Source organism: Oncorhynchus mykiss, chromosome 18, assembly GCF_057628025.1.
Source record: "Oncorhynchus mykiss isolate SJ-2025 chromosome 18, ASM5762802v1, whole genome shotgun sequence".
NCBI lineage: Eukaryota > Metazoa > Chordata > Actinopteri > Salmoniformes > Salmonidae > Oncorhynchus > Oncorhynchus mykiss.
The window spans coordinates 28,195,681-28,217,104 of record NC_143039.1 but is presented as its reverse complement, the minus strand read 5'-3'; positions in this window follow the sequence as shown (position 1 = coordinate 28,217,104).

Here is a 21,424-nt window from a genome sequence, read left to right as displayed (position 1 = left end):
AAACCTTGGAAAGTACATAACACAATTGGTACTGTTCATCCACATTTGCTGTTTGAAAATGAAAAAACACAAATAAAGGCTGTACTTCAAAAATCTTGGTACTAAAGAATCTCCACTCCAATACACATTGCCTCATCTTCCCCAGAAAACCTTGTGATTGAGTTTGCATGCTTTCGCCCCCTCATCCCCCTCCACCCTTATATCCCACACTATATATCCCTGCCACCTTCCTATGGAGCAATGAAGACTTGTTAGATCCCCAAGAGCGAGGGGGTTTGGGCGGAGCTGGGCAGCTGTGTCCCTGACAGAGAATGGATGGTCAGGGTCCATCTGGTTACTGCAGTCCTGGACAGACATGATGTATACACCTTCAGCAGCCAATGGGTGTCATCAATCCCTCGCCATAGCGACTGGCCGTGACAGCTACGCCGTAGCAACCCCGTAGCAACCTCGTAGGAGCCCCAGGTGTGTGTAAGGAGAGAGAAGGCTGCTATCACAACACAGGGCAATCAGCATTGTGTGTGTGTGTGCGTGTGTGCTTGCGAATGTGTATGTGTGTGTAGTATCCCAATATAGATGTACGTGTGTCTGTCTGACCGTCTGTATCTTTTTTCTCCATAGCTCTCTATTTCAAAATGTTGATCCATCTATCTCTACATGTGTCTGGTTTCCAGAGCTTGTTTCCTAGAGGAAAAGTGAGTCCAGATGAATGTTACAGTATGTTGCCTCCTCATCTTCGCGCTGCCGTCCCCGAATCAAATAGAAGCCAACCTTGTCAGCCTCCACTGGGTGGATCCAGAGACGGATCGGAGCACTGGCCTTGGTACTGACCATTCAGAATACGTTAAGCGCTCCACTTCCCTTGAGCTGTCGCAGTTTGAAAATCCAGTGTGCTTTTTTTACACCGGCATCCGTACACATCGGGTTCCTCCCACTCTCTGCACTGACTTGTACGAGGCTTTTTAAATAGCTCTTGTGGTCAGAGCGTCGGGCTAGTAACCGAAAGGTTGCACGTTTGAATCTGTCATTCTGCCCCTGAACAAGGCAGTTAACCCACTGTTCCTAGGCCGCCATTGAAAATAAGAATTTGTTCGTAACTGACTTGTCTAGTTAAATAAAGGTAAAATAAATAAAATACATGACCTGTTTAGAAAGCAGAGGCAGCAATGTGGAGGTCTTTCCAGCCCAGCTCAGTTGAATGTGATGGAGATGTTATTATAGAGGGACGTAGGAATGAATGGCCATCCAGGATGAGCTAGCGTTACCGGGGAGGGAGTACACAATGCCCTTGGTGTCCCAAAGACAAGGACACTTGAGCTCTTAAAAGGGTTGGTTCAATCACACACATATTTACAAATAGTGCCTGTTGGACCCATGTTAGTCAAGCACATTATCATACTTTTAGCTACTGTATATTTTTGGGTTATCTGTTATATGCATTTTTGTCATGTCTTTGCAATGTTAACAAGGCACGTTCCATATACCTTGAGTCGGTGTATGTTCTCTCCTTAGAGAGTTATCTGTTGCAGCCGGCATACATTCAGTCTGAAAATAAAAACGTTCAACTTTTAATAGTCATATGTACAGGATACACACTGTATACACTGTCCAAAGAAATGCTTCCTGGCAGGTTCCTTCTGGACAATGCAACTACAATAAATAATAAAAGATAAGAATACAAACTTAAAGTAAATGACTCAGTAGAATAGAATAAACATTTGAGCATAAGTGTAGTACAGGAAGGCACAATTTATAGTCCAATATTTACACGTGTTTTGTGGCAGAGGGGATTGGGGGGCACGTGTTCAAATTGTGCATTATTATAAACTAGACTCTGGTAGCAGTAGTTGTGATGTGTGTTTAGCATTAGTGTATATATATATATATAGCTGTGTGTGTGTGTGTGTGAGAGTGTGTGTGTGTGTGTGTGTGTGTGTGTGAGAGTGTGTGTGTGCTAAGATGTGGAGAATCAGAGCAGGTGGCCAGTCCAGTTCAAGTTTTCAGCAGTCTGACGGCTTGTAGATAGAAACTGTCTCTGAGCCTGTTGGTATCAGACCTCATGCTCCGATAGCGTCTGCCCGATGGTAAGGGAGTGAACAGCCCGTGGCTGGGGTCCCTGTGGGGTTGTGTTATGTGTTAGCCATGGTGCTTTTCTAAACTGAGCATTCCCAAGGGCATTCAAATGTAATGCAATACTGGTATCACAGTGTTGTCGATAAAAACTGCTGATATTTGTTTATTTAAGTGTGTTTCTTATCAACAAGAATGAAGATGTCCCGTGTAGCTCAGTTGGTAGCACATGGTATTTGCAACGCCAGTGTTGTGGGTTCAATTCCCATGGGGGACCAATATCAAAATGTATCCACTCACTTCTGTAAATTGTGTCTACTAAATGACTCAAATGTGAATTATATTTTTTTAATATATTGAATACATAAAATGACAACTAACCACCAATTCCCCTGGCTATCTCCAAACTAATAATAAATAATAATGTTTTTTTGTAATCAATGAAAATGTAAGTGTCAAAGAAAGACGTACTCCCAGAACGCGTGTATCGTTCTTATGTTTAAACGCTCCCCTTTAAATCGAATCGAATTGTTAAAGTCCTGCTTCCTGTTTTTTCTCTCTCATTGTGACACAAGCAACCTCTCTCCCCTTCCCCATTTTGTCACACGGCTGCATCCCTTGGCCTGTGGAGTGTAATTATTTCCCTCTAATTGGAAGTGAATCAAGCTCGGTAAACACAAACACGGAGTCTCTTTAGATTAATACACTGCGGTAATGTGTTAGGCATGGAGGGTGGCTTTCAATGGGTTCTGGCCTAGTTCCAAGTAGTTGGAGTATGATTCTCATTATAGGACTGTGACACCCAACCTGGGAGATATGGGCAGACGCTAATAATACCATTGTGAACAGGCCTGCACAGTAAAGAACAATAGAATAACAGCACTATCCTGTGTCCGACACTGAGCTTGGCTTTAGTTAACAACAAAACAGGATGTTGTGTTGTCATATATTAATTATGCATTGGCCAAAATCTGCAAGTCAATGCTACTGTACTCAAAGCTGCTTTTCTCCTGCTAGGAAAATGGAGAAAAATAGAGCAATGTTGATTTGTTGCATACTCTATGTTGATTACCGTGGAGGCTGCTGAGGGGAGGACGGCTCATAATAACAACTGTAACGGCACAAATGGAATACATGGAAACCATGGAAACCATGTATTTGATACCGTTCCACCTATTCCGTTCCAGTCATTACCACGAGCCCGTCCTCCACAATTAAGGTGCCACCTACCTCCTGTGGTTGATGATCAAATATCGATCGTTACTGAATTAGAATAGACATGTAAAAATGAGGGATGCAATACTTGCTGAATTATCTGGGTTAAAGGCATAAAGAAACCATCTTCTCACACAACCAAATCAAATCAAATCCAATTTAATAATCACCTGGGCCGAATACAACAGTGAAATGCTTACCAACGAGCCCCTAACCAACAATCCAGTTTCAAAAAATCCAGACAAGAATAAGAGATAAAAGTAACAAGTAATTAAAGAGCAGCAGTGAAATAACAAAAGCAAAACTATAAACAGGGGGGTACCGATACTGATCAATGTGCAGGGGCATTGGTTATTTGAGGTAGTATGTACATGTAGGTAGAGTTATTAAAGTGACTATGCATAGATGACAATAGAGAGTAGCAGTGCTGTAAAGAGGGGTGGGGGGGGGGGGGTGGCACTGCAAATAGTCTGGGTAGCCATTTGACAAGATGTTCAGGAGTCTTATGGCTTGGGGGTAGAAGCTGTTTAGAAGCCTCTTGGACCTAGACTTGGCGCTCCGGTACCGCTTGCCGTGCGGTAGCAGAGAGAACAGTCTATGACTAGATTGGCTTTGACAATTTTTACAGCCTTCCTCTGACACCGCCTGGTATAGAGGTTCTGGATGGCAGGAAGCTTGGCCCCAGTGATGTACTGGGCCGTTCACACTAGTCTCTGTAGTGCCTTGCGGTCGAAGGCCGGGCAGTTGCCATACCAGGCAGTGATGCAACCAGTCAGGATGCTCTCAATGGTGCAGCTGTAGAACCTTTGGAGGATCTGAGGACCCATGCCAAATCCTTTCAGTCTCCTGAGGGGGAAAATGTTTTGTCGTGCCCTCTTCACGACTGTCTTGGTGTGCTTGGGCCATGTTAGTTTGTTCGTGATGTAGGCACCAAGGAACTCTCAACCTGCTCCACTGCAACCCTGTCGTTGAGACTGGGGGCGTGCTCTGTCCTCTTTTTCCTGTTGTCCACAATCATCTCCTTTGTCTGGATCACGTTGAGGGAGAGGTTGTTGTCCTGGCAACACATGGCCAGGTCTCTGACCTACTCCCTATAGGCTGTCTTTGTCACGTTCTGACCTTAGTTCCTTTGTTTGGTCTTTTGTTTTAGTATGGTCAGGACGTGAGTTGGGTGGGTTGTCTATGTTAGTTTGTCTATGATTTTCTATTTCTGTGTTTGGCCTGGTATGGTTCTCAATCAGAGGCAGCTGTCAATCGTTGTCCCTGATTGAGAACCATATTTAGGTAGCCTGTTTTCCATTGTGTTTTGTGGGTGGTTATTTTCTGTTTAGTGTTGTGTTACACCTTACAGGACTGTTCGTTGGTTGTGGTTTGTTTTCAGTGTTCATTAAAATATGAACACTTACCACGCTGCACCTTGGTCCTCCTCTCCTTCCCCAGACGACAAGCGTTACAGTCTTGTTGTTGTTGGTGATCAGGCCTACCACTGTTGTATTGGAGTCGTGTCTGGCAGTGCAGCCATGAGTGAACAGTGAGTACAGGAGGGAACTGAGCACGCACCCCTGAGGGGCCCCTGTGTTGAGGATCAGCGTGGCGGATGTGTTGTTACCTACCCTTACCACCTGGGTACGGCCCGTCAGGAAGTCAAGGATCCAGTTGCAGAGGGAGGTGTTTAGTCCCAGTATTGGTGAGCTTTGAGGGCACTATGGTGTTGAATGCTGAGCTGTGTGGAGTGCAATGGAGATTGCATCATCTGTGGATCTGTTGGGGTGGTATGCAAATGGAGTGGGTCTAGGGTTTCTGGGATGATGGTGTTGATGTGAGCCATGACCAGCCTTTCAAGGCACTTCATGGCTACAGCACTTCCTGGCTACGGGTCAGTAGTCGTTTAGGCAGGTTACCTTAGTGTTCATAGACACAGGGACTATGGTGGTCTGCTTGAAACATGTTGGTATTACAGACTCGGACAGGGAGAGGTTGAAAATGTCAGTGAAGACACTTGCCAGTTTGTCAGCGCATGCTCGCAGCACACATCCTGGTAATCCGTCTTGCCCTGCGGCCTTGTGAATGTTGACCTGTTTAAAGGTCTTACTCACATCGGCTGCGGAGAGCGTGATCACACATATTTCCAAAACAGGTGATGCTCTCATGCATGTTTCAGTGTTACTTGCCTCGAAGCGAGCATAGAAGTTATTTAGCTCGTCTGGCACGCTCGTGTCACCGGGCAGCTCTCGGCTGTGCTTCCACGTGTAGTCTGTAATAGTTTGCAAGCCATGCCACATCCAACGAGTGTCAGAGCCGGTGTAGTACGATTCGATCTTAGTCCTGTATTGACGCTTTGCCTGTTTGATGGTTTGTCGGGGGGCATAGTGGGATTTCTTATAATCTTCCGGGTTAGAGTCCCCCTCCTTGAAAGCGGCAGCTCTGGCCTTTAGTTCAGTGCGGATGCTGCCTGTTATCCTTGGCTTCTGGTTGGTGTATGTACGTGCAGTCACTGTGGGGACAAAATCATTAATGCACTTATTGATGAAGCCAATGACTGAAGTGGTGTACTCCTCAATGCCATCGGAGGAATCCCTGAACATATTCCAGTCTGTGCTAGCAAAACAGTCCTGTAGCTTATCATCTGCTTCATCTGACTACTTTTTTATTGATCTAGTCACTTGTGCTTTCTTCTTTAATTGTTGCTTGTAAGCAGGAATCAGGAGGATAGAATTATGGTCAGATTTGCGAAATGGAGGGCAAGGGGGAGTTTGTACAGGTCTCTGTGTGTGGAGTAGAGTTGGTCCAGAATTTGTTTACCTCTGGTTGCACATTTAACATGCTGATAGAAATGTGGTAAAACTCTTAAGTTTCCCTGCATTTAAAGTCCCCGGCTACTGAGAGCACTGCTTCTGGGTGAACGTTTTCTTGTTCGCTTATGGCGGAATACAGCTCATTCAATGCTGTCTTAGTGCCAGCCTCTGACTGTGGTGGTATGTAAACAGCTACAAGAATACAGATTAAAACTTTCTGGCTAGGTAGTGTGGTCTACAGCGTATCATGAGAAACTCTACCTCAGGCGAGCAATAGCTCGAGACTTCCTTAGATATTGTGCCCCAGCTGTTGTTTACAAAATACTTAGTCCGCCGCCCCTTGTCTTACCAGATGCCGCTGTTCTGTCCTGCCGGTACAGCGTATAACCAGTCAGCTGTATGTTGATGTTGTCGTCGTTCAGCCACGACTCCGTGAAGCAAAAGATGTTACAGTTTTTTATGTCCCATTGGTAGTTTAATCTTCCGCGTAACTCGTCGATTTCAATGTACAAAGATTGCACGTTTGCAAGCAGAATGGAGGGAAGTGGGGGTTTATTCCATCGCCTGCAAATTCTCAGAGGGCAGCCGGACCTTTTTCCCCTCTTTCTCCATACACAATTTATCTGCCAAAAGTAAAAACAAATGATACCATATCCTCTCTCTATGTGTACAGCCCATAAGATCAAACCCAGATCAAACCTGAAAGTTCCTAAACGCATTCAGTTAGAATCAAAAGCCGAAGATAAAACGTGAAAAATATTCTCTAGTCTGTTTTTTTTGTTGGTCTCCAGCATAACATTTCGTCCAACTAATTACTTAAGCAGTTGTCAAAGGTTTGAGATCAGCTCTTGAATTCAAATGAACACTGTCCATGGGTACCGCCGGACGGTTTTGCATATATTATGAATATTTCCGCTTTTGCCGGTAACCTTGGTGTCGTTTGGCAGATAGAGACTGGCAGCGAGCCATTTAAAAGCTTCTTTGCTGCAGCGAGGAGGAGCCAGGGTATTAAGGTTTATCTATACTTGACATTTAGAATCATTTGTAATTAATTCATTTACAAAGTCTTTCTCTCTCTAAATGACCATGAGCGGAAAGGTAACATTGATTGTTTTCAGGAAAAGGACACACACACGCACACATACCCACACACACTTACACACACTTACACACATACACTACACACACAATAGTGAGATGCAATTTGTTGCATGCCAGTGGTTTAATGGTTGAAGGTTAACACAACACAGGTGTGTATCTTCTACTACTGTAACATTCAGGCTGTTGTGTAGTATGCTGATGGAAATACGAGTTCCCAAGTATTAGAATGTCCTGAAAGGTTGCGAATGTGAAATGACTGGCTACAGGACCAGACGGACACTGGTCTCTAGACCCCTGTTTCCCTGTCATCTCTCCCAGCAGGGAACCTCTCAGGAACAGTCCAGAGGGCAGGGGTGTGTGGTGTGTGCATGCATGGTCTATGGTCCATGTCTCATGAGCTCTCCTGGTGAGGCATGGAGGTGTCACGTCACCACAACACCACATGTAGCAGAGAATGGCACCCAGGAGAGAGAGAGACACACACAGAGAGAGAGAGAGAGAGAGAGAGAGCAGGGAACAAAAGAGTGAGTCATAGACAACACACACATGAATCAACAAGCGACATGGACCAACAATGACAGTGGATCTTTCTTCCTGGTACAGTTTATTTAGAGCACTCAGCAGGTGTAAAGGACTGCAGTCTGTCTTCGTGTCAAGCCTTCCTCTCCTCCCAATCACCACCAATGTTAAGTCCCTAGGGGCACCTATGATCTTCAGTCTGACAGTCTGACAGACTGACAGAAAGGAATCTCGTGTGTGTGTGTGTGTGTGTGTGTGTGTGTGTGTGTGTGTGTGTGTGTGTGTGTGTTAGGGGTTTCCAACTGGAATTAGGGAATGCGAGTGGGCCTAACTGGCGGAATGGCGGTCTCCAGTGGTGTTGGAGTGTTTTCAGACCCACTCCTCCCATCATCCCCCTGATTCTCCTACTGGCTTATAACTTCCTGGTTTGAGTTCTGGCTCAGCAGAGATGAGCTGTACCTGCAGTTTCGTGAATGGCAGTGAAGATGCTGTGTGTGTGTGTGTGTGTGTGTGTGTGTGTGTGTGTGCTTGCGTGCGTGTGTGTGTGTACGTGTGTTTGTGAGTGTGTGTGTTGGTGCGTGCATGTGGGTGTACTATGTGTGTGCGAGTGTGCTTGCATGCATACCATGGTAATGGAGAAAATGTTTTCTTAATTTTTCAAATAAAAACATAGATAACCAGAGGTGGTTTTTGCCGCTAAATAATCATGTATCTTGATATCATTATGTGTATTGCAGTGAAATGTTTTCTCCCTGATTTCAACTGTATCCATCTTTGTTGTGTTGACTGCAATACAAGACGGGACCCAGGATTTATCTAAGTTGTCACTATCCCCTCCTTTCAGAGGTGTTTCTGAGTGTACTGAGAGCTCTGCCAACACCTGTGATGATTGTACGTCTTTAAAGGCTGCAAGGGAAGGCCAACACTGCAGAGTGTACGTCCCAAATCTATTCCTTGTATAACGCACTACTTTTGCCCAGAACCCTATGGGCCCTGATCAGAAGTAGTGCACTATACAGGAAACAGGGTGCCATTTGGGATGCAGACAGAGTGTTCAGGGTGCCATCCAGTGGCAACATCAGAGAAAATGTCAAAGATTCTGAAGGCTTGGTTAAATATGACTGTATTTCTTTGCCTTAAACCTTAAATGACATTTTTGGCTGTCAGAAAGGTCAGGTATAGCGCCTGTGTAATGCTAGCTCCTATTGGGATGAACTTTACTATGGGTTAATACATTTCACTCCATTTTTTTGTGTTGTCAGTTTCCTGGTATGTCACAATGCTCTTTATCCACAGCATAGGCTATGTGTTGCTATGTGTGAAAAATAACCAAATGTCAGAAAGCAAACTTTAATTTACAGTAGTTGTTTTGTACTTCATCCGTACACAATTTTGACATGTATTTTCAGGCTCAAGAAAAGGGAATGAAAAGTTACAACTGAACGGTGTAAATACCTTGTAAATAATAACAAATAAGTAAATACCCTCAGGGATAAATGCTATCAATCTCTCTAAGCTAAGTCATGGACAAGACACATCCTCAGTACACCTGCTGTATAACCACTGACACAATACCTCTATACTGAGGTAAGAATGTTTCACAGTGCTACATAGAGCCCTACACAAGGCCTATTGAAAATCATTTTCAATTGGTTTACTCTTGATGAGACAAAAAGGCTCTCATTGCCGTGACCATGCACTGTTTGACACTTTTAGTTAAAAAAAAAAGAAAGCTTTGCATTTTGCAGCTTTTGAGTATTCAGTTTTGCATATTCAAATGAGAAGAGGCAGGATGCTGCATTTATTTTTCATGTTTTATTTTTATTGAGCTTTTATTTAACTCGGCAAGTCAGTTAAGAACAAATTCTTATTTACAATGACGGCCTACGGAAAGGCAAAAGGCCTCCTGCGGGGGACGGGGACAGAGAAATGCATGCCTTGATAGTACTTAGAAGGACTAATGTCCTTGACACTCACTCACACACAGACACACAGACACAAACACACACACAAACACACACACACACACACACACACGGACAAAAGGGATTACGGTGTGATGCAGACAGCAACAGCATCTGACAGTTTGAAATGAATATTGTAACTTACTGCGAAAACAGAACAGAGCCTTCCTCAATGTGTAATGATTCTAATTTTGATGTAGCCGTTGCAAGCACTGGACATTAAGGGTCCATATCAGGAGATGTTTTTTTGCATGACACTTTCTTGATATTCTAGAGACTACAGACCATTTGTGGATTTGCACCATATCCGGACAAATTCTGAATCCAGATGTATCTTTTAGACATATATGATATTGGGATTACTCGGAATATCACACATGGACATTTCCTATGGCCGGATATGGACCAATTCACTATCTTCTCTATGTGACATCCTGTTTTCTCTCATCATGTTGACAAATACGAACTGTATAAATCGCATATCTGTGTGTTCTCAGCACATTCAAGATGAATGTATTGATTCCAGATATGCTTTTCTTGGCTGAGGTCCATATCTGGATCTTGAAATGCTTTTTGATATGCTGAAAATGGGATTTCTGATGCATTTCTGAGTTTTCAGCACATGCTCAATAATTTCACAAATCCATATTTTTCTTTCATGCACAAATCGTTTTTGGATTCCCTCCGGATATCATACATGATATGGCCGGATATTGAGTCATTAGATATCCCGAGATAGGCCTATGTGGACATCTTATTTTCTCTATATGATGACAAATACTGACAGTAGGCCTGCATAGTATATTTTCTCAGCACAAGCAATGCATAGAGTGCATTTGGAAAGTATTCAAACCCCTTGACTTTTTACACGTTGTTGCGTTACACCCTTGTTCTAAAATGGATTAAATCGTTTTTTTCCCTCATCAATCTACACACAATATCCCATAATGACAAAACAAAAACAGGTTTTTAGAAATGTTTGTATTAAAAAATGTAACTGAAACATCACATTTACATATGTATTAAAACCCTTTACTCTGTACTTTGTTGAAGCACCTTTGGCAATGATTACAGCCTTGAGTCTTCTTGGGTATGATGCTATAAGCTTGGCACACCTGTAGTTTTTCCCATTATTTTCTGCAGACTCTCACAAGCTCTGTCGGGTTGGATGGGGAGTGTTACTGCACAGCTATTTTCATGTCTCTCCAGAGATGTTCGATCGAGTTCAATTCTGGGCTCTGGCTGTGCCACTCAAGGACATTCAGAGACTTGTCCCAAAGCCACTCCTGGGTTGTCTTGGCTATGTGCTTAGGGTTGTTGTCCTGTTGAAAGGTAAACCTTCTAATGTCCTGAGCGCTCTTGAGCAGGTTTTCATCAAGGATCTCTCTGTACTTTGCTCCGTTCATCTTTCCTTCGATCCTGACTAGCCTTGTCATTATTGTAGCTTGATTGATGAGCAATTTTTGTTTTTAATCCATTTCCGAATAAGGCTGTAACATAACAAAATGTGGAAAAGGTCAAAGGGTCTGAAGAATTTCCGAATGCATTGTATTTATATCTGTTATTGAATACATGTTGTTTAGTATGTTCAGTAAAATGTTCTCTGTGAGAAGCAAATTAATTTAAAGTTATATGTCATTTGATTTATGTAGATACAACATTTCAATGTTGTTAACACCCAGTATCCCAAAACCTGATCTAATTAGTGTAGTCATATGGAGTTTGCAGCAAATTTGTTGTGAACAGTAGAATGTTCGCCACATATTTCCAGGGATTGTTTGCCATAAGTTCACAAGTCACTGCAAATTTGCCACAACATTTTACCACAAAACTAATTTGCATGTGAAAATATATTTTTTGGGCAAATTGGCCAAAGGTTTGCCACAACTGTTTGCCAGAAGCCAGTTTTTTTTCAGTAAGGGAAATCATGTTCTCCACACCATGGAGTCAGAAAGTGGCGCATGGGACACTGGAGAGAGCAGTCAGGGCTTTCCAATCTGTGGGCTGAAATTGAAAATTAAGGTCAGACAGTCCCCAATCTGATGTCAATAAAAGTCAGCTCTCCTCCCTTGCTCCCCTTCGCTGACCATGTATTACTTACTGTCTTTTCTGTTCACGTTGGTGCCACCTGATACAGTAGCTGTAGACACCATGCAACAGAATTTGACTGGATGCTATGCAAAGAACATGGACGTATGTAGAGGTGACAGTGTTTTGAACACTACTCAGAATAAACTGTAGCCTACAAAGTGCTGTATGTCCATGAAATGTTAGTGTCCATATTAAGAAAGCCTGCATGTGTTAACGCACAGAACTGCTTTTGTGTCTTTACCTACACAATGTACGACAAAGTACTTCATGTCAGTAAAACCATCTGTTACGGTCTCCATATTAGGACAGCTTGCAGTGTATTCTGCACGAAACTGTTTGTGTCTTCTATTTTAAAGATCACATTGTTTTTGTCTGTACTTAAATGAGCTTCTTCTTTTTACATTTTTTTTTTTTTACCCCATAGTGACCTCCACAATCCGAGGGTCAAAATGCCTTAACAAAATACTGCTGCCATTCTCGGAGCAGTAAGAGAGCGCTGAATGCTATGTGGATCCAGATCACATAACATGATTTATGGTAAGAGTGAATTATGGAAACACTGACCTTCCCTTTACAATCTATCAAACTGATTACTGGCCAGTAAGCTGCAGTTGGGACACGCTCCACAGAAAAGCACCATGTCAGGCTTGTTTACATGCAATGATACAGCTGGACGGCAAACAGTAGATCCACATCAGATATGGCTTTGATATATGAATAGGAGTCACAACTACTGTGTGTATGACTGTAGAGCATGCAGTATCCTACTCATGGGATTACAGCTATTATGAGTACTCTGAAGCACACTGTCTAACTAATTATCCTATCATATCATATCATATCATATCATATCACATCATGTCTTATTTCTGTTTAAGTATTTTGTTCTGCACGGAAAATATAAGACATTTCTCTTAAATGCTACAGTATGGAAATAGGACATTTTCTCCTCCCTTTTCTAACAAGATGTGACGACGAGCCCACCTTTGAGATTTTCTTATATTGAAAAATCTACATCGCCTCCACCTTTGTTTGCACTCTCTATTTGCATATCAAAGAAAACCCATCGGGACCTGCTTTGCATATTTAAATCTGATTAGAAACTTAAAATGAATATGTCAGTAACGGTCGAGTTTTCATTTCTGACTGTATGAGGACTACCTAGCTTGTATAATTAGTGGCAGCATGTGTAGTATAGTGAGAAACAAAACAAAACGGTATAAAACACCTTTCATATTGCCTTTCATTAAGCACGTTCAAAGAGTCGAACCTAACCTCGCAACTCGAAGCCTGCTCAATGATAAGTCCCTCAGAACGATAAAGATAAAAAAAAAAACATGTATGTTTTTGGTAATATTCCTTAACAATGACATTAAGGTCTACCGAATTCCAACAGTCTTTTTCTGAAGGGATTTTTTTCAGAAGTTTTGCGGAATAGTTTGAAAGGAGAGTGGTATGGTTCAGGGTCGCTTCGTTATATGACAAAAACAATCTGTCTATAACTGTCTTACAGTTGAAAGTCACAATAGGGTAAGGTGATATTCTATCTTCTCACTTGACAGGAGATATGTCTCTGGCAGACATGTTGTTCTTCTAAATCTGGGACTGGGGGTGTGATCTGAAACAAAAGAAATGTAACATGATTCTGTGTGTGTTTTTTCACTTATGGGAATGATGACAGAAGATCATGTGTCTTACGTTAAAACCCCATGCATCTGTCACATGTGACCAAAAGCATGGGCCTGTCAGTGAGGCCGATATCAAGAAATAAAAAACACTTTGAACCCTATATCTCAACTTTCCCAATTGAAAACTTTGACAAGACGAGCGACGCTGCGGCTGCACACTGCACAGACAGTGTCTAAAATATGAACTAACTACGTGATTATTAATTGGGTTCGTTCTATGATTCTGTATTCCGCGCTGCATATCGTCGCCGGGCCTCAGCGGGATCATGTCTGCCCCGCACTGTGTCGGGGGGGGGGGGGGTAGGAGAGTCTGGAAGGCTCAGCCATTTAGAGTGTGCCTCAACGTGTATGCATCAGCATACCAATGAGCGGGGTTAAGAAGGCACGGCTCCTCCAGGAGACTAAGCGCTCGCTCTCCTCCTTCTGCAGCCTGAATCCACCGCGTCTCCATGGACTTATTTCCAAAACCACCTCCTAATATGGGCTTATGTCAATCACCCCAACAGACAGGGAGATCTCCACTGATATGAAATTCTCATACATTTACAAACCAAGGGAGGACGGCAGGACTCTGCTGTCTCCAAGTTCTCAAGTATTCAAATGCAATTAAATCTACAGTAGTATGGATACTTAGAAAAAGTTCATTCTGTGTAAAAGAATGGCAGGTTCTTACATGATATGAGTAGCAGCTGGAGACATTTCCTTTATTTGAGCAAACATCTCTATTTTGGTGACAAAGGGCAAAATTGTATATTCTTTAAGAATTCAAATGCTTTTCACAGACATCCTCTTTTGTTTGTTTCTTTGTTTTTGATATGTGTCAAAATGTACAGGAAAACAATTCCGGAGCATATTTTCTCTTACACAAACGGACAGGTGCGAAATCTTTGATCTATTTTTATGGCACATTTATATGGCAACTTCACTTGACGGTTGTGAGACTGAACGGAAAACAAAAATGTCCTGCCGCAAAACTGGATGTATTTGTAAAGTGTTGGGATGCATTTAGCCCGAAACATGTCAGGTGACGCGGACATCTTCAGTACGCTGAATCTTAGGAGATGCGAGGATGCTGCCAAAGAACAGTGTGCCTGGCGGGATGCTGCCAAAGAACAGTGTGCCTGGCGGGATGCTGCCAAAGAACAGTGTGCCTGGCGGGATGCTGCCAAAGAACAGTGTGCCTGGCGGGATGCTGCTAAAGAACAGTGTGCCTGGCGGGATGCTGCCAAAGAACAGTGTGCCTGGCGGGATGCTGCCAAAGAACAGTGTGCCTGGCGGGATGCTGCCAAAGAACAGTGTGCCTGGCGGGATGCTGCCAAAGAACAGTGTGCCTGGCGGGATGCTGCCAAAGAACAGTGTGCCTGGCGGGATGCTGCCAAAGAACAGTGTGCCTGGCGGGATGCTGCCAAAGAACAGTGTGCCTGGCGGGATGCTGCCAAAGAACAGTGTGCCTGGCGGGATGCTGCCAAAGAACAGTGTGCCTGGCGGGATGCTGCCAAAGAACAAACACGTTATTCACCTGGTGCATATTATCTCACCTGGTACATATTACCTCACCTGGTGCATATTATCTCACCTGGTGCGTATTATCTCACCTGGTGCATATTATCTCACCTGGTGCATATTATCTCACCTGGTGCATATTATCTCACCTGGTGCATATTATCTCCCGACAGGAACTGAGTGACACAAAAGCATTTACCAGTAAGTATGTCGTCCCTTTGCTTCCCAATAATATGATACATTAAAACTGTCCCCTTTATCACATTTAATTTGTCGAAATGTCTTTTCTTTGTCATTGTCGTCGAAGCAAAAGCCTTCAACGCCTTTTACATGATGCGACAATCATCAAATGTTCTAAGGACGTCAATTCAACGTGTATCTTCCATCATTCCCTGAGTCTGGACTTCTTGATGACGGTGTTTGAAAAGCACACACAATACCACAGAGGATGCTGTCCATGCACTACCTCGATTACTGCACCTCTACCTCCGCGGATCCATTCTCCACCAGGGTCACAGCACATTGGGGCTTCTTTCACTCAGCTTAGACTAGGCTACTTACTGGGCCTGGGCCACAATGGAGACAACGCAGAATACCAAGGAGAGATGGGGAAGCCACAGGGAGGCTCGGCGGATTGATCCTCCCATCGGTGACCTCTTTTCTAGTTAGTGTTTTATTGACTAGCGAACGCCAAGCGAGCGAGAGAGAAAGGGAGAGTGAAAAAGAGAAAAATAAATAGTGGGGGGGGGGGAGCGAGAGAGCGAGAAAGAGAAAATGTCTCCTGATAATCCTCTGAGCTTTGGTGAAAAGTGATCACTTTGTCCTTTTTCTCTCTCTGCGTGTTGCTATGAGCCATCTGGGCAGAGGGAAACTCTTTGTTAAACTCCTAGACCAAAGCCAGTGGGGGAGGTAAGCCATGACACCACCATTTTTAGGCCAGACGTGTCATAGATTCAGCCAGTCTTTCGGCAATGAACGTAAATGTCTTTCTCTTGGTAATTCCATTATCAGTGCTCGCACAATTGCATTCTCATGTTACAAATAGATCAACCGAATGGAAATACAGTGAGTATCCCGAACATCAGGCACACATGAGGGGAACCTCCTTTGAGACTACAACATACTGTAAATGAGGGATCACGTGAAGTCTGTCATATACACAGAGCGCACAAAACATTAAGAACACCTTCCTACTATTGAGTCGCACCCTCCCCCCTACAAGGTGCCGAAAGCGCTCCACCCTCTGAATGGCAAGCTTAAAAGTCCTTCTTTAACCTGTCTCCTCCCCTTCATCTCCACTGATTTGAAGTGGATTTAACAGGTGACATCAATGAGGGATCATAGCTTTCACCTGGATTCACCTGGTCAGTCTATGTCATGGAGAGAGCAGGTGTTGCTAATGTTTCGTATACTCAGGCCGTCCCTCCAATCCTTTTTAAAACTGAACGTTACTTTAGCCATTGGAGGCCTGTTTCGTTGAGAGAGAAGAAAAAAAATGCATTTCAGAATTGAACCTTATTGAAAATTAGAGAAAGAAAGAGATGCTTTCTCGAGTCTATGATCCGTATGATGTGAACATGAGAGGGGGTGCTATGTTCCCATGCAGCCCCGTGGAAAGGTGCCCGGTGTCATTACTGTGGAAAGCCTGAGTCCTGAGTGTGACTTAAACATTAATGAGGGAAGAACTGACTTTTAGTCCTTGTAAAAATGTCATTAAATGTTATTATTCAGTTGTCACAGTGGCTCTGAATTAATAACACCCAGGCATCATGCCTTGAATTAATATTTGTCACCTTTTTTTTTTCTTCCCAGAGCCACCAAAGAACCAGGTTGAATAGTAGTGTTTGCAAACATACTGTATATAACATTATACATTCCCACATTGCATGACTCAATCAATGAATGTTTCTCGCAAACACATCAACAATTCCATATATAGTCCAAACAGCACATACTGTACCTTGACCTACAATACCTAATACACCTTGGGTGTCACCTAGCCTTGGAACCTGAAACCAGTTCCGTCCAAAAAGGAGCTTTAGGCGTTGCCTTGAACGTGGATTGTGGAAGCTTATATTCCGCACAATAATAGACGGAATATAAGGGAGAATAATTGACAATGGGGTATGCAAGCACTGACCTGAATCGTGACAGAGTATAAGGAATGCCTCTGAAACAACCTAGAACAACAGCCACAATAAGGTATACATTCAATAGCAATAACGTGAGAACGGGACAGTGAGGGTCACGTTCCCTTTAGTGTGACTGACACACTATTAAACTCAGGATGTGTGTGCTCTTAGACGGTGTTGGTCCTCTGAGCCTATGTTTTAACTCAGGCAGAAAACACAAGTCCAACCCCACTCACTGAATAGCGAGAGGCTGTATATGTATAACCACACAAATCAACAAGTAAAACAAATCACTCAAGTGCCATAAGTCAATCTCTGCCCTCGTACGAAGAGCGACATTTACAAATGACGTGGTCTTGATTACGAAATGCTTTCTTTCGGTCAGTAACTGAAACGCTGTCTGAAACGGGGCTATGGTAATCACAGCGGTGGCGAGCTGAAGCTCGGAAACAATCCTATTCGTACATTATTTTCCTCTCACATCAACAAGTAGAGGAAGCAAAGGGCTCCACTTCCTTTCCTCCAAACAAACTTCAACCTGGAGTCATCACAACAGCAGCAGTGTTAACACCCCTTTAGTTCCTACTGTTGCAGCTACGGAGCATGTTGGGAGCTTTGATAAGAACGGGGGACAACCAAACTAGGGTGAAAGACGTAAGGTTTTTCCCAATCCACAAACACAACATCCTCCACAGATTGGTGCCGTCAAAACGGAGTCAGATATAGCAGGGCGAGTCAAATAGCCGAGTTGCTTTACTCCGATTGATAGGGTTCAACTAGCGGTGATTCTCTTACAAAGAGTCTGGGCAGGGCAGGCCAACAGACTACACCTGCTAATGGAAAAAAGACGGGTCTCCTCACACTCACGCACGCATCCTCCGCCACTAACTACTCCCTCAAAGAGCACGGCGTCGAGATGAAAGATACGACTAGTACCCATCTGCACAATGAAATGCATGCACAAAGGAAACACGGACTGCCACCGTTCAATGCCAAGTTCAAAGCGACGTGGCTGCCTGCTTCTCACACCCTCGGGCCAGTGCATTCTGATCATCAATAGGACTATAATGTTGTTCTGTCACACCTGCCCTGTCTCTTGTGAGACTCCATCCCAGAGCACATCTAGACGGAGAGAGCCCTGATGCAATTAACAAGGGCCAAGGTGAGGAATTTTGGCCATACGACAGCCTGAAACCAAGACATGGTCTTGAGGTATGCTTCGGTTTTAGCCTTGGGAGAGAGAAAGCCTTGCAGTGAAGCAAGGTAAACGACTAAGATGTTTGCTGCCGGGGAAAACAGAGGTGAATGCTGTGCTTCAACCATATTGTGTTAAAGAAGGAAGTGAAAGGGTGAAATGGTTTTCATGGCAGCTTCATGTGTTCACTCTTTATTTCCCAGAAACCAATGTGTTTCGGTTGGTTAATGGTTTATCTTCAGATGGAATGAGCGAGTAGGTTCGTCTAAAGGGTCTAAGCCAGTAATGTGCTTCTTCTTTCATGAACAGAATAAGTTGGCATGCATTCTTCTATAAGTCTTTCAGACGAAGGACACCCTTTTGGTAAGCATCACAAGGTCTGGCCAAAGAGAGACCCCTTAAAGCAAGGAGGTATTGTTCCTCGACTTGTTTAGGGTTGAAGGATGTTTAGCAACCGACAGCCCAGGTATACAAAGGACAAATGCAGCATATAGAATACACACATCTGTACGTACAATGCAAAGAAACATAAAGTAACCTTGTACATTTTCACTCCAATATGCTCTCAAAGACACTTCAAGAAAATACATTGGATTATTGCTATTTGACCGTGTAACAGACAGTTATAATGCTTTATATCTTGTTATAAGCATCCTTTATGATTTTCTTTTTACAAGGCTTATAACATGTCTTTCTATGGAGCAAATCTTCAACTGGCCAAAGTATTTTTTCTTCATTATCTCATAACAGAGTCATAATAGTTCTAATTGAGCAGCTAGGCTCATCTGGGGGAGGTTTGTTATGCTTCCTGCCTGTCTGCCTGTCTGCCTGTGCTGCCTGCGCTGCCTGTGCTCCGTGCAGAGTGACATTGAGCCTCACCCTTTCGGGGATCTCTCGTGTTTCACTCCAGTGCACATTTCACTGGTCTCTCCACTCCTCCGTCAGACAATGAGCTTTTTACTGCATATATTATCCCTGTTGTTGTTACGCTTATTGTTTTTTTGCGTCAAAGAAAAGGAAATGAATTATTAATGGTGACAGTCAGATATTTATGAGATGTTTTTGTATTTGGGATATTTTACCTGTCGTCCATCATTTCTGTCAATGGTAGGGATGAAGTGGAATGATGAAGTTTTTCATTCAGTTGTCAAATGTAAAATACATTCTTGGTGTGTTTTCTCTGGTGAGTGTAATTGTGTTGCTTTGAATATGGCTCCAAAACATTGATGTGATACTGTAATAGGAGCTTCCAGGTGAACTAAAAGGACAGCAGTCGTACGTAAACGTCATAGAAATATGAACTTCAGCCGTCTTAAATTCCGCCGTTAGAGGTGTCCACGCACTGTAGGATTTGTCATTTGCACCTTGACATAGCACATGTTGTGTTTGCAGCTCCTCTTCAATTGGGCTTTTATTTATATCAGATGAATCACATTTATAGTGACAAAATGTTGAAAGAAAAAAAAACGACACATCTAATGAAATATCATAAATAAAGTAAATATCATTCCATCACATCCCCAGAAACGTATTTTCATTTAGTCTACTCCGGCAATAATAAAACTGTTTTCACCAACATCTTCTTAGCGGTGAGTGTTGAGGACACAGATACTGACCATCATCAAATATGATACTAAACAGTGATGAAGATGTCCAACTGTGCTGTCATGATTATGTTCTTCCTTTATATCGCAGTCAACAATCTCTTGAGTGTTGTTACACAACCCTGAGTCTTAAATAGTGATTACTCTGCCCACTAGTGGTTATACAATAATACTGCACTGTCATTTAGGACTACGGTCAGACCTAAAGTCTGACAATACAGTTTAGACCAGAATAAATAACACAGACAATATGTTTATGAATATTTCCACTATAATGACTCCAAGCATACAGTTAGTGACAGATCAAATGACTTTCTCTGTGAAACCAGGATGGATTGAATAATTTCCTCATCTGATCATCTACATAATCTGACTATTTTAGAGGCCAGTATTAAATCAAAGAAAAGGCTTATGAAAGATGCATATGGGAAATTGTGTAAATTTGTCAGCGGATCGAATTTGGAGAATTTGACACAAAGCATTCGTCACAAAAATACATTTTCCCCTCAGAGAGTCTCGGAGACTTGCAAAATGTAGAAAATGACAGGGTGAAACAACTTGTCGCGATCTATCAAACCGTATTGTATGGTTGTTAAATAATTATCATTGGTTGTAGTGGCAGTAAGCAGATAACCATTGTTCTACATATCAAGGCTGTACTTGGGTTGGTGGTTACTGTCAGTTCTGGTTTGTTATGTCATCTATACACACGAAACAGGTGAATTGGATTTAGAAACATACTTTCTCTTTTAAAAGACCACTTGTACACTACGTTCAGATCAACCAAAGAAAATATAAATGGAAAATGAATACCAAACATCCACATATTTGATATGTATAAAATAATATAATTGGTGAAACTTATGATGCAGTCATTGATTTGTGCAGAACCTCAGACCCATCTAAATAAGATTATACTATTTATGTATCAAAATAAATCGGAAAAGTGTTTATACAAATGCTAGCCTTGTTCAGTATCCTTTTTCAGTAGCTTTGTTCAGAAGAATTGTTCAGTAACCTTGTTCAGTAGCCTTGTTCAGTAACCTTGTTCAGTAACCTTGTTCAGTAGCCTTGTTCAGTAACCTTGTTCAGTAACCTTGTTCACTAGCCTTGTTCAGTAGCCTTGTTCAGTACCCTTGTTCAGTAGCCTTGTTCATCTCCTATTCACTACTGTATTATTACACTTTAGCCAACTGGTATATAAAAAACATACTTAACAAATCATGCTATTAGTATTCTCCTGTTTAAAATATCTAATTGAATGACCTTGAATAATAATACTGACGCTATTACCGAAACAAATGCTACTGTGTATAGCTGTAGTTTTGCTTACAAAATACATACACACACACACTCTCTCTCTCTCTCTCTCTCTCGCTCTCTCTCTCTCTCTCTCTCTCTCTCTCTCTCTCTCTCTCTCTCTCTCTCTCTCTCTCTGTCTCTCTTTCTCTCTCTCTCTGTCTCTCTCTCTCTCTCTCTCTCTCTCTCTCTCTCAGTTATATAGCTGGCATCAATCTGACACAACTCAAATAAATGGTAATCTTGAA